The following is a 10,467-nucleotide window of genomic DNA, read 5'->3' as shown; positions in this document are numbered from 1 at the left end:
AAGGGGCAGAGGTGGGCTGTGGGGGACACAGGCTCCGGTGGGTGACCTTGCTGTGGACAGGCAGTTTAAAGACCTCTCCATCACCACCTCCATCACGCTGTCTGCTGCAGGGGCCATGAATCAAGAAGGAGGCCATGAAGACCCATCTCTGCCACGTGACACGATGCCTCTGGCAAATCCCCCGCTTACACCTCCAGCTCCAGCAGCCGGGAGGAACTGGACCATAGAATTTAATGGCCCTGGCAGGACTTGTCCTCCCTTAATTTATCTAATCCCTTTCTGATACAGAATTTATGTTGTCACCTCTGGATGTGGTGTTATCTCAGACTGTGTACTATTCTGCACATAGTTTTAAGCCAGGCTGTAGTTAAAAATTCTCCTTAACCTTTTCACAAAGACTGCCAACTACTTGATCCTGTTTTGATTTTGCTAGAGCCTCTCCTTTCCAGGTAGGCTCCCCCCCTGCAGAATTTACCAAGTCATGAAGAAATTCCAGGCTTCTCTTTCCTGCACTTCTGTCTCAGATCCTCACAAAGAACCTGTATCTCTGCATGGCCCCGTGCAGGGAGCATCTCACAGGACATCACCATGGGGTCTGCTGCCTTCTTAATTACCGTCACCCTCAGATCTTCCATAGCACTCTCTAAGATGCTTCATGAAGTCTGCCACCTTCACCACCATCGTGCGTGGTGGTGAAGCCCTCATGGCTATCACAAAACCAGTTTGGCTGTCCTTGGCTCCAGAGACAGCTTGTTTTTGGGGTTTATGAGCTGATATAGTGCCTGGAACTACTACTGCACTTCCACAAGGTCACAGGGGCTCTGAAGGTGATGCTCCTTGCAATACTCAACCCTCCTCAGCTGGATTGTTACCTAAAAATTGCTTCACTAGCAGCTGGTTTGCTTTTGTGTGAATTATTTCTTAATTCACAGTTTTCTGAGGAGTCAGAGCTGGAGAAGACCACAGCCATCTCCTCTCTCACTGCTCCACTCCTGCTGCAGCCAAATTCTCCTCATGTTGATTGTCTCCCACAGCCCCGGGCGCTCCCAAACTGTGAACGAGTTGGTGCAGATCATATTTTCTCACAAAGGAATAAAATGCAGGTTTGGCTCCACACGAGTGGAGCCCAGTCTCCGAGAAGGCCACAAGGCATCAGACGAAGCGATACTCCGGTTGGGTTGTCAGGTTACAGCCACGTAGGGTATGTGAGAAGCCAGGCCAGCCAGCAGCAACCATTTCCCCCGTTAGCAAATACCCAGCTGGTGCTTGCTGTGCTTGCTGTCCTTCCTAACCTCAGTGGCCTTGCATGGAGCTTTGCCCCTGTTGCCCTGGCTGTGACGGTCACCGTCCTGGAGAAGGCTAGAAAGGGATAGGAATATAGTTCCCATCTTTAATCCAATTTAGAGTATTGAGAAAGGGCACTTGGTGACATTTTTAAAGGCTTTGACATGGCGATGAAAAAGATTTTGCAAACAAAGGCATGCATACAACACAGGCATTGGGTTCTCAGTCCCATGTAGCGGACACTCCACACCAGCCCCTCTGCTGGCCTGGGTGGCTCTCCTGCCCACAGGAACGTGTGCAGGTAACACTGCTGCACAGAAAGGGTGGGTGTCGGGGAGACCTGGTGCAGAACCAAGCAGCTGAGTGTCTCCAGGTGGCAGAAATGACTGATCCCAGGAGAATGCATAGAAAAGCTCAGCGGCAGCCGGCGCAGCCCCAGGAATGCCAGTGCCAGCATCCAGCTCCCGGCGCGGACGTGATTTACCCCGGCATTGCATGCGCCTATGCTTTGGGGCAGAGGTGCCCCCGTGCTGGGGCTGCTGACACCCGATCTGCATTATCACAGATATCTGGAGATCAGCTGCCTGCCTTTATTGAGAACAAGCCTGATTTATGCCAGCAGAACTGAGGGCTGCAGCCAGCTTAGGTTTCCACTTCTGCAGCTGCAAGCAGATGCACCGACCCTCCGCAGCCAAGCCCGGTTCTGAAACCTGCTCTCTTTTATAGAGGCAATTAAACCCCTCGTGTGCAGCCTTGACATTAAAACATATTTACATTTAAAAGCAACGTTTTGTAATAAAGTTTTTTTTTGTTCTTTAACCAGTGTATTTGAATGCCAGAGTTTAGCACAGACCTGTGACTGGCTGATTCATGCCTGGTTCATTTTTCCGTTCAATCCATTTTCTCTGAAAAGGAGACATAAGCAGTGAAGCCAATATAGTTTTATTGGATCCAATGCACTGCCACTAAAACAAATATATGTACACTCAGGCCACTACACTTTTATTAAAACAAATAGAATTTAATTCAAACCAGCATTCAATAGCTACAGTTGTGTGTGTGTGTGTGTATGTGTGTGTGTTTAAAAGAGATGAAATTAAATCCTACCAATACTTTTGCTCAATATGTTCTCACAATCAGATTCATTTGACCCAGGCAATATATATTTATCATAGGTAACACATTTTTATTAAAAAGAAATTTACAGAAACCAGGTTTCCTTTCAGCGTACAGACAGAAACCCTAACCAAGTGTAAGCTTCGATTGGGAGAACAGGTAGGAGTGTTTTGATGGTTGTTTTTTATGTTGGTAAAATGCACTAGGTCCTACTTAGGATTTTTTTTAGGCTACTACACTTAGAGTGATTTTTTTTTTCTTAGAAAAGAGGGTTTGGAAGCCAGTGTCTTTCTAGAAAAAACTGCATTTTGTTTAGTCCAGACACTGGCAAATAAATGCAACTGAGTCATAATTTACAACAGTGATATTTTCTTAATCACTATTCTGCACCTGTGTTCATAGATGAGATTTTTACAGACACTGAGGGGTAGTCTATTTCCTTATTTCCTTTTCTCATAATGTGTTTCTTAAAATCCAGCCTGGATTTCCATGTGTGGCTAGTAAAAACACAGTTTAAAATAAATAAATAAATAAATAAATAAATAAATAAATAAATGCGTTTCCTAAAATTTCAGCTCTTTATTCCTCAAGATCCATCCTGTGATCTGGAGAGGTTATTGTCTTTCCTAGTCCCCACTCTTTCCACTTCAGTTTCTCAGAGAACAATGCAAAACTTGGGGAAACAATTATAAACTGCAAAAGGCAGATTTAGATTGGATATGAAGAGGAAATTCTCCATTGTGAGGGTGGTGAGGCCCTGGCACAGGCTGCCCAGAGGAGCTGTGGATGCCCCATCCCTGGAGGTGTTCAAGGCCAGGCTGGATGGGGCTTGGGGCAGCCTGGTCTGGTGGGAGGTGTCCCTGCCCATAGCAGAGGGTTGGAATTAGATGAGCTTTCAGGTCCCTTCCAACTTAAACCATTTTGTGATTCTATCTCAGAATCACAGTATTCACCATTCATCTTTTGTCTTGAAAATATTTTGCAAAGGAGGGACTGGTCCTGCTCTTCAAGCCAAACTGTTTTCTCCATAAGAAAATCATCCTGGGGAGGCTGTTCAGATGTGCCCAGGTGACAGTGGTGCACAGGTCTCAGTCCAAGTCGGGAGAATGCATGCATTTAATTCTCACAGACCGATATGAATTTCTTTCCTTTGTTGTTGGCAAAGTTTGAGAAGGAAAAATAAAATGACCTCATTATCTTGTATGAAACTAGCTGTAGCGTGTAGTAATGGCCTCCTTTGAGCTTGCACCGGTGACAGAGATGGGTGTGCCAGCACTGCGACCATCCAAGTGTCGCCTTGGCTCTGTTCAGACCTGCCACAGTGGGAAAAAGGTACATCTACGACCACTGAAGCATAACTTCTGCTGCTGTGTGAGCCCCCCTGGGGCAGGTAGAAGATGTTGGGTTTATGAATGTCAAAGCAGTGTTGGTGTGAGAAGGGAGTGCATAGAAATACAAAGGGTGTCCGGAGAGGGGGGAGCCTGCTGAAGTATCCCCCGTTTTTTCCTGCTGCATCCTACAAGGCATTGAGTTGCGTTGACCTTCCCTCCCAAATCAAGGGCTCTCTCTGGAGCGTCAGTCAGGAAAGCATCATTAGATAGCGGTGGTGGGGGAGCACCATCCCCTCCATATGGGCTGAACAGCTGCCTTTGCAGACTTCCCAGACGGGGGAGCAAAGGATTAAGTTCAAGACCCACATCCAGGCATCCTCCCCCACGTCGTGCAGGTGACAAAATGCTTCCACTATTTCCAGTCGACGTTGTCGGAGGCCGGCTACTGCTCCCGTGCCTCCTTCCCTGTGACAACATTTCCAGTCAACAGCTCAGCAGCTGTGCCTGCCCGTCAGGCTTCTCCTCCCTGCCAGCCTGGTGCAGGGAGAGGAAAAAACCCGACCCCGCTCCGAACAATTTTAATTAATACTGACATTTATCAAGCCGTAGAGGAAGCAACTGCTGCTCATTGCTTGGGTTTATGTGAAAATAGTAGAAATAAATGGAACTGTCATAAAGTTGTAGACCATCCCGTCTTCATTACAGCAAACGCGTGGGAGAAATGAGTTGTGAGCAGCAAGAGATACAGGAGCTTGTGGGGAAGCTGATAGACTGCCCAAGCGCTAAAGCTCTCTCTGAAAAGCAGGCTGTTTCCTAAATCAATCTGCCTTCCCTGCTTGTAGACACACAGGCCTACTTGGGATGCCCAGAGGCAAGTCTGTGGGCACAGCGAGCTGGTAAACACCATCCCAGTCCCTGCTGGTCCACACCTCTCAGGAGCCTGTGGACCCTGTCCCTCACATAGTCTGGTCACACCATGCCCTGAATACCCTCTGGTGCCTTCAAACCAAAAGCTGGGTCCTCCAAGGGGCTGCTCCTTGCCCGCCCAGTGCCTGACAAAGGCGTGAACAGCTCCGACAAAGGCTCACAGGCTTGCTCATGCAAAGCACTGGTAAAGTCTTCTCATCCCGCAAGCCACCTTACCAATTTGCTGGTCATTTGCAGGCATTTTCAATGTTGTTGCAGAAGTAGTATTATCCCAGCTTTCTACCAGGGCAGCCTTTGGATGTTTCTTCCTGTTTATTGACAGCTAAAAGCTCTTCTTTGAACTCCTCTATACTATCTATTTCCTACCAAAAATGTAAACCACGGAAAAGAATCATTTCTTAGATCCTGTCTCATCGGGGCAGAAAAAAATTGCTCCTTCTGCACAAACAGAAAATAAACACATTCCTTCACCCTATGTGGCCTTTACTTGAGCTTAAAAGCAACAACAAAACACTAGTTGACTTTAGTGCTTGTGGCATTAAAAATATGAAGCATCTGTATGATTGAGCAGTATTTTGTCTGATTTTCCTTGCAAGAGATAATATCTGAGCTAATGCACAATGCTAACTGGACCACTATATGCTTAAAATACACCCTATCTATGGAAAAATTATTAAACTAACAAACAGCTGGGAACCTGTTAAAAACTGAGTTTCTAAGCAAGGTTTTTATGAGCATGAAGAATTGTTTTGTAATCTCTCTGAGAAGGTTAGTTCCTCTTGTGGCCACAGACAAGCCCAGTGGAGACCCCTTGGGGCAAATATCTCTGGTGCTGTTTTGGGTCAGATATGCTCTGATATGGACCTGCAGCTTTGCATTGACATCAAGTACACTTCAGAATGACATTTTTGCATTGCATGTCTCAGAGTAGCGCTCTCTTTCAGGGAGCAAGGCATGTAATCGCTCATCAGTGCTTTCCTAAGATCTGAAATAGGGCCAGAAGCAAATGAAAACAAAAATCCTCCCAAGCTCATATATTTCTTTCTCTCTCTCTCTTTTTTTTTTTTTTTTTTTTACCTCACTTGCATACTGTGTGAGTGGACTCATGAAGTTCTGTGAAGTGCTCAGAAATTACACAATCAGACTCTAATGGTGTGTAAATAGCTCTAGGGCCACAAAGTGATGGACAGACACACACATACCTACACAGATGGTCACATACAGAATCATAGAACCATAGAATGGCTCAAGTTGGAAGAGACCTCAAAGACCATCTAGTTCCAACCCCCCTGCCATGGGCAGGGATGCCACCCACTAGGTCAGGTTCCCCAGGGCCTCATCTAACCTGGTCTTGAACACCTCCAGGGATGGGGCATCCACAGCTTCTCTGAGAAACCTGTTCCAGTGCCTCACTGCACTCTAAGTGAAAAGTTTTCTCCTAACATCTCATCTAAATCTTCCCTCTTTTAGTGTAAAACTCTCTCATTTAATTTATTCCACCTCATCCTGTCAATATCTGTTGAGCAAAGAGTTGCTCTCCATCTTTTTTGGATTCAGTCATAGTGTTCAACCCATCAGGATATCTTCTGTGACACTTATTTTTAAAGTAATTGCTTAATACAGTACAATAAAGCAGCCATCCTGTAGTGACTTTCAAATGGGACCTCAAATTCTGAAAAAAAAAGCACTGTGAATGACAAATTATGCTTCCAATATCACTGAAGTAAAACCCACCTCTTTTTCCTGCTGTGACTCTAGCCAGCAGCAACTGTTGGCTGCTGATAGCTACAGACAGCACATTTCCCATTCAGGAAACAAATATTATTTTATTTCATAGAAAAAAAATATCCCTCGTAATGTCAGCTATAAAATACAGTAACTGGTCTTCAGCAATACATTGAATTATACACACCTAACTGTATTGGAGACCATAAATTCATCAGATGGTGCTGGCCAGGGGGCTTGTGGAGTGGAAGGGATTTGTCTCTTGCCCCCTCCAGGGAGAACTGTCACCCCACCGCTGAGATATCACTTGAGTGGTGGCTCTCCAGGGGCAGAAAAGGCAGAACTTGCTGAGTCTGTTTGCGATGTGCTTATCTATTATTGACATTCATATCCCGTAATAACTCAGGGAATAAAAATAGAAAATATACCCACTCAAAACATTCTTTGGATCCTGAAATGACAAATTCCTAGTGCAGAAAAGAGACTGATTGGGTTCCTGCCAGCCCAGTCCCTGTGGGCAAATACCTTGCCATCTTCCATGGTAGGTTTGTAGAAATGCACATGTTTGTGAGGATGTGTCAGAAAGCATAAAAGAAAATCATACGCAACGTTAATACCACTGACATGGCATTAAAGCCTACTAGCAGCAGTTCAGCAGAGTTACACCATGCATGATGACAAAGATGATCTTTCCTTTGTTTCCCCTACTTATTTTTCTCTATTTCTGGGAGCTTTGTTCTATTACTTTTTCTCCCAGTGACATTCTCCTTTGACCTTTTCTTCCATCTTCTCTAAGCACCATAAGGTATCCTCTTAACAGCTTCTGAGAGATACATTCTATTTAGCCAGCTTTGCGATGATAAAGCTAACTAAGAGTTGAATCTCATTTTCAGATGTGTTTTAACAGAGAAAAAAAAATAGCACTGAATGTAACAAAATATATTTTTCAGACTAAATGAACAGTTTTAATTGTTTTTGGTTTTGTGTTATTTTATTTTTTTTCCCCATGCTGGTAATGATTTTTTTTCAGTGCTGTGTTATTTCCATTATGACTTGCATTGTAATTCCTAATCTATCTCAATTTTGAGCAACTAATTGTGAGTTGAAACACAATGTAGTCTCTTTAAAATGAGAAGTATCTGTGCCTGTACTAATGAACAACTTTGCTTGGTATCATTAAGTTTCTGTAGCACTTTTTGCAGCGCCTACTGCTATTTCACCCTCCTGTAGTTCCCTCATCAAGGGAGTTTCATTATGAGCAGTTTTGTCAAGAACAAAAAAAAAAAATCACCTGATCTGAAATTTCAATAAAATTGTTCGACTATGTCTTCTGAAGTTGCCCTTTTGGGGGAGTTTTGGTTTAGCTCCCAAACTATAAGTAACATCAACTTGTGTAACAGAGACTTCTTTGGTCGATGATTCCTGTCACACTTACCTGACTAATTCAGCATTTTTAGGCCCACACTGAGACCAAGGCCTTGTTGCTTTTAATAAGCTATGAATTCTATTATAAACCTATGTGTCATGTTTATTGTTATATGCATAGACTTTTCATTAGAGATCTGCGCCTGAGATCTATGCAGAGCTCATTGCATGTCAATAGCTACATAGCACTTGTTATAAATCATGCAAATGTGGCAAAAAAAAATTGACCTGATGCAATCTTCAATATTACTTCATAAAATTGTAGAGTTGGACTTAGAGCCCCCACACCTGTATGGGAGACAGAAAGCACAGGCTATCTTAGGGAGAAAATAACAGTGTACCCCTAATTTCAGTCTATTCATCTCCCTTTTAATGTAAACGATCCATCACTATAGAAGGAAGCACGATATCAATCCTTTCCCCACTGAGGTCAAGTAGTGAGTTTGAAGTGAGAGAACAAGACTCACTGATAGGAATGACAGACGGTTAGCGCTTGCTATGTTTAATCGGAATGAATGAACTTGATTATTTGGTTTCCAATAAAGCAAAATAAATGGTACATAAGTCCATAAATAATGAAGAATCTTTGGTTATTTCTTTGTTATTATTTTTGATGCTGAGAAGTGGGTCACTTGGAATGTGCATAAACAAAGAAGATAAATGGCTGGAAGAGGAATGAATTTTCCATAACCTGATTAAAGGATACGTCTGGCTCCTTGGAGAATGTTATAGTGCTTAATGATTTTGTTGTTGCTGTTCTTAATGTGTCTAATGTTTGCTGTTTAAGAAAATCAAGAAAAATGTTAAAAGGTTGCTCCAGAAGGGAGCTGCCAGCCAAGAGGAGGAGACAGCCTTATTTAGCCTGCAAATTCTCCACCAGCAAACTGAGGAAAGAGAATGGACCCTTTGACCCCCAGCACAGGGTAAAAACTCAGTGTACCTAAAATGAGGGGCTGGAAAACTCTGCAAACCCTACGTGTGCCCCAGGACCTGGGGTTGGGGAAGAAATCCCAGCAGCCTCGACCTAGAGGTACCCCTTTAGACTCAAGTTGTCCCATTCTTCACCGTCCTCTTCCCTGGAACTTGACATCAGTGCCGCTGCCTGAGAACCAGAGCATCCCCAGGCTGGACCAGCACGGAGCTAGCCACCTATGCTCGTGGTCTGACATCGAACTCCCTTACATCCTCTGCCTAGGAAGACAGGATCAAACTCTTCACTGTCTACCTCCTCATCACATATATAGGAGACCAGGAACAAGTCCCAGGCGTGGTGGGTCCCCTAGCCCAAGGTGTGCTGCCATCCCACAGCAATGCCCCACTGCATCTCCCCACACCAGCAAACCTTTGCAAGGAAGAAAGCAAGAACAGCCTGCTCTCAGCCCAACATACCATTCAGTCGATGCTCTGATACAAATTTAGATGCACATGTCCCTAGATCCCACTGCTTAGATATAGGCTCTGCAGCCCCATCAATTTGCACAAATTCCTGGTGTTAGCATGCCCCTGTCGCCGCATGAACTTCACTTCTCTCCCCAGCCGCTTTATTAAAATCCAAGTGTTCCCAGGGTAGCCCGTGCTCTTTTGGCAGTGGCTGTAAGGCTGGACTTAAAATATTGATGGGCTGTGTTATTGTTTTAGCATGCTGCTAGTACGGTTTTGCAAAGGGCAAACTAGTGGAAGGAACTGGCAGATGTTAGCAGTTCATAGTGACAAAAGTTGAAAAAAGATGCATTGTCAAAGAAAAGACAGGGATTTTTTTTTTTTTTTCTAGCCTGAGGGTTTTCTCTCCACCAAATTTTGAAGCCTGCTACAGACAAATGGAGATGTGAGAACCCCTAAAAAAGGAGGGTGCAAAAAAACCTTGTAATACCATATGAAGTCTCCTTTGTAGAGTGAAATGACAAGCACCTTAACCACGGCAGCTGCTGTTAGCTATCCCTTAAATGACAGTTATGAGGATGATGACAGTAATAAAATACCTTTGAAGGATAAAGCTTTTATTAAAGAAAAATTAACCAAATTAATTCATAGTATTAGTCAGTAATTTGTCACAGAAAGGTTGAATTTAGCTCTTTTTAGAGTCAATACTTTTCAGTAGACTGCATCTTTTTAGGAAAAGCTCTATTTATTTATTGCAGATACATTTTCTTCTTGCATAGCTACTGCTGTAATATCATCAAGCTGGCCTTTGTTAGCGAAGGATCCTTTTCACATTGCTCACCATTTTAGTTCCCATAACAACAGAATACATTTATATTGGAAACTCAGCTTCTCTCCGCTCTTTTGGGGTACGATTGTTTTCTCCACTTAAAGGAAGCTCGTAGCACACTAGAGATTTGTGCAAACCTGGAAACTTGCATGGTTTAACACAGTAGGTGACTGTGCTGAACTACCATATTTAAACAACATCTTCAGGTGGAGTGACAATTTCAAATGTCTGCAGCTTTTGGCTGGACTTATACCTCTTGCAGCCAGAGATTGCTATACCATATCTGTATTTTCTAATTAAGATATGAAATACTTGCTGTTGAATGTGCCTTTTTAGATTCCAACAAATTCATTGTGTGTTTATGGAAACACACAGCCATACCAAAGTTGGCTAGCCTAGCAAGGTTTATCTTCAGCCTATAGCTCTTTCTCTGAATTCAATACTGCAGGC

The sequence above is a fragment of the Anas acuta genome, chromosome 2 (genome assembly GCF_963932015.1).
Source record: "Anas acuta chromosome 2, bAnaAcu1.1, whole genome shotgun sequence".
Lineage (NCBI taxonomy): Eukaryota > Metazoa > Chordata > Aves > Anseriformes > Anatidae > Anas > Anas acuta.
Note: the sequence above shows the minus strand (reverse complement) of the source record.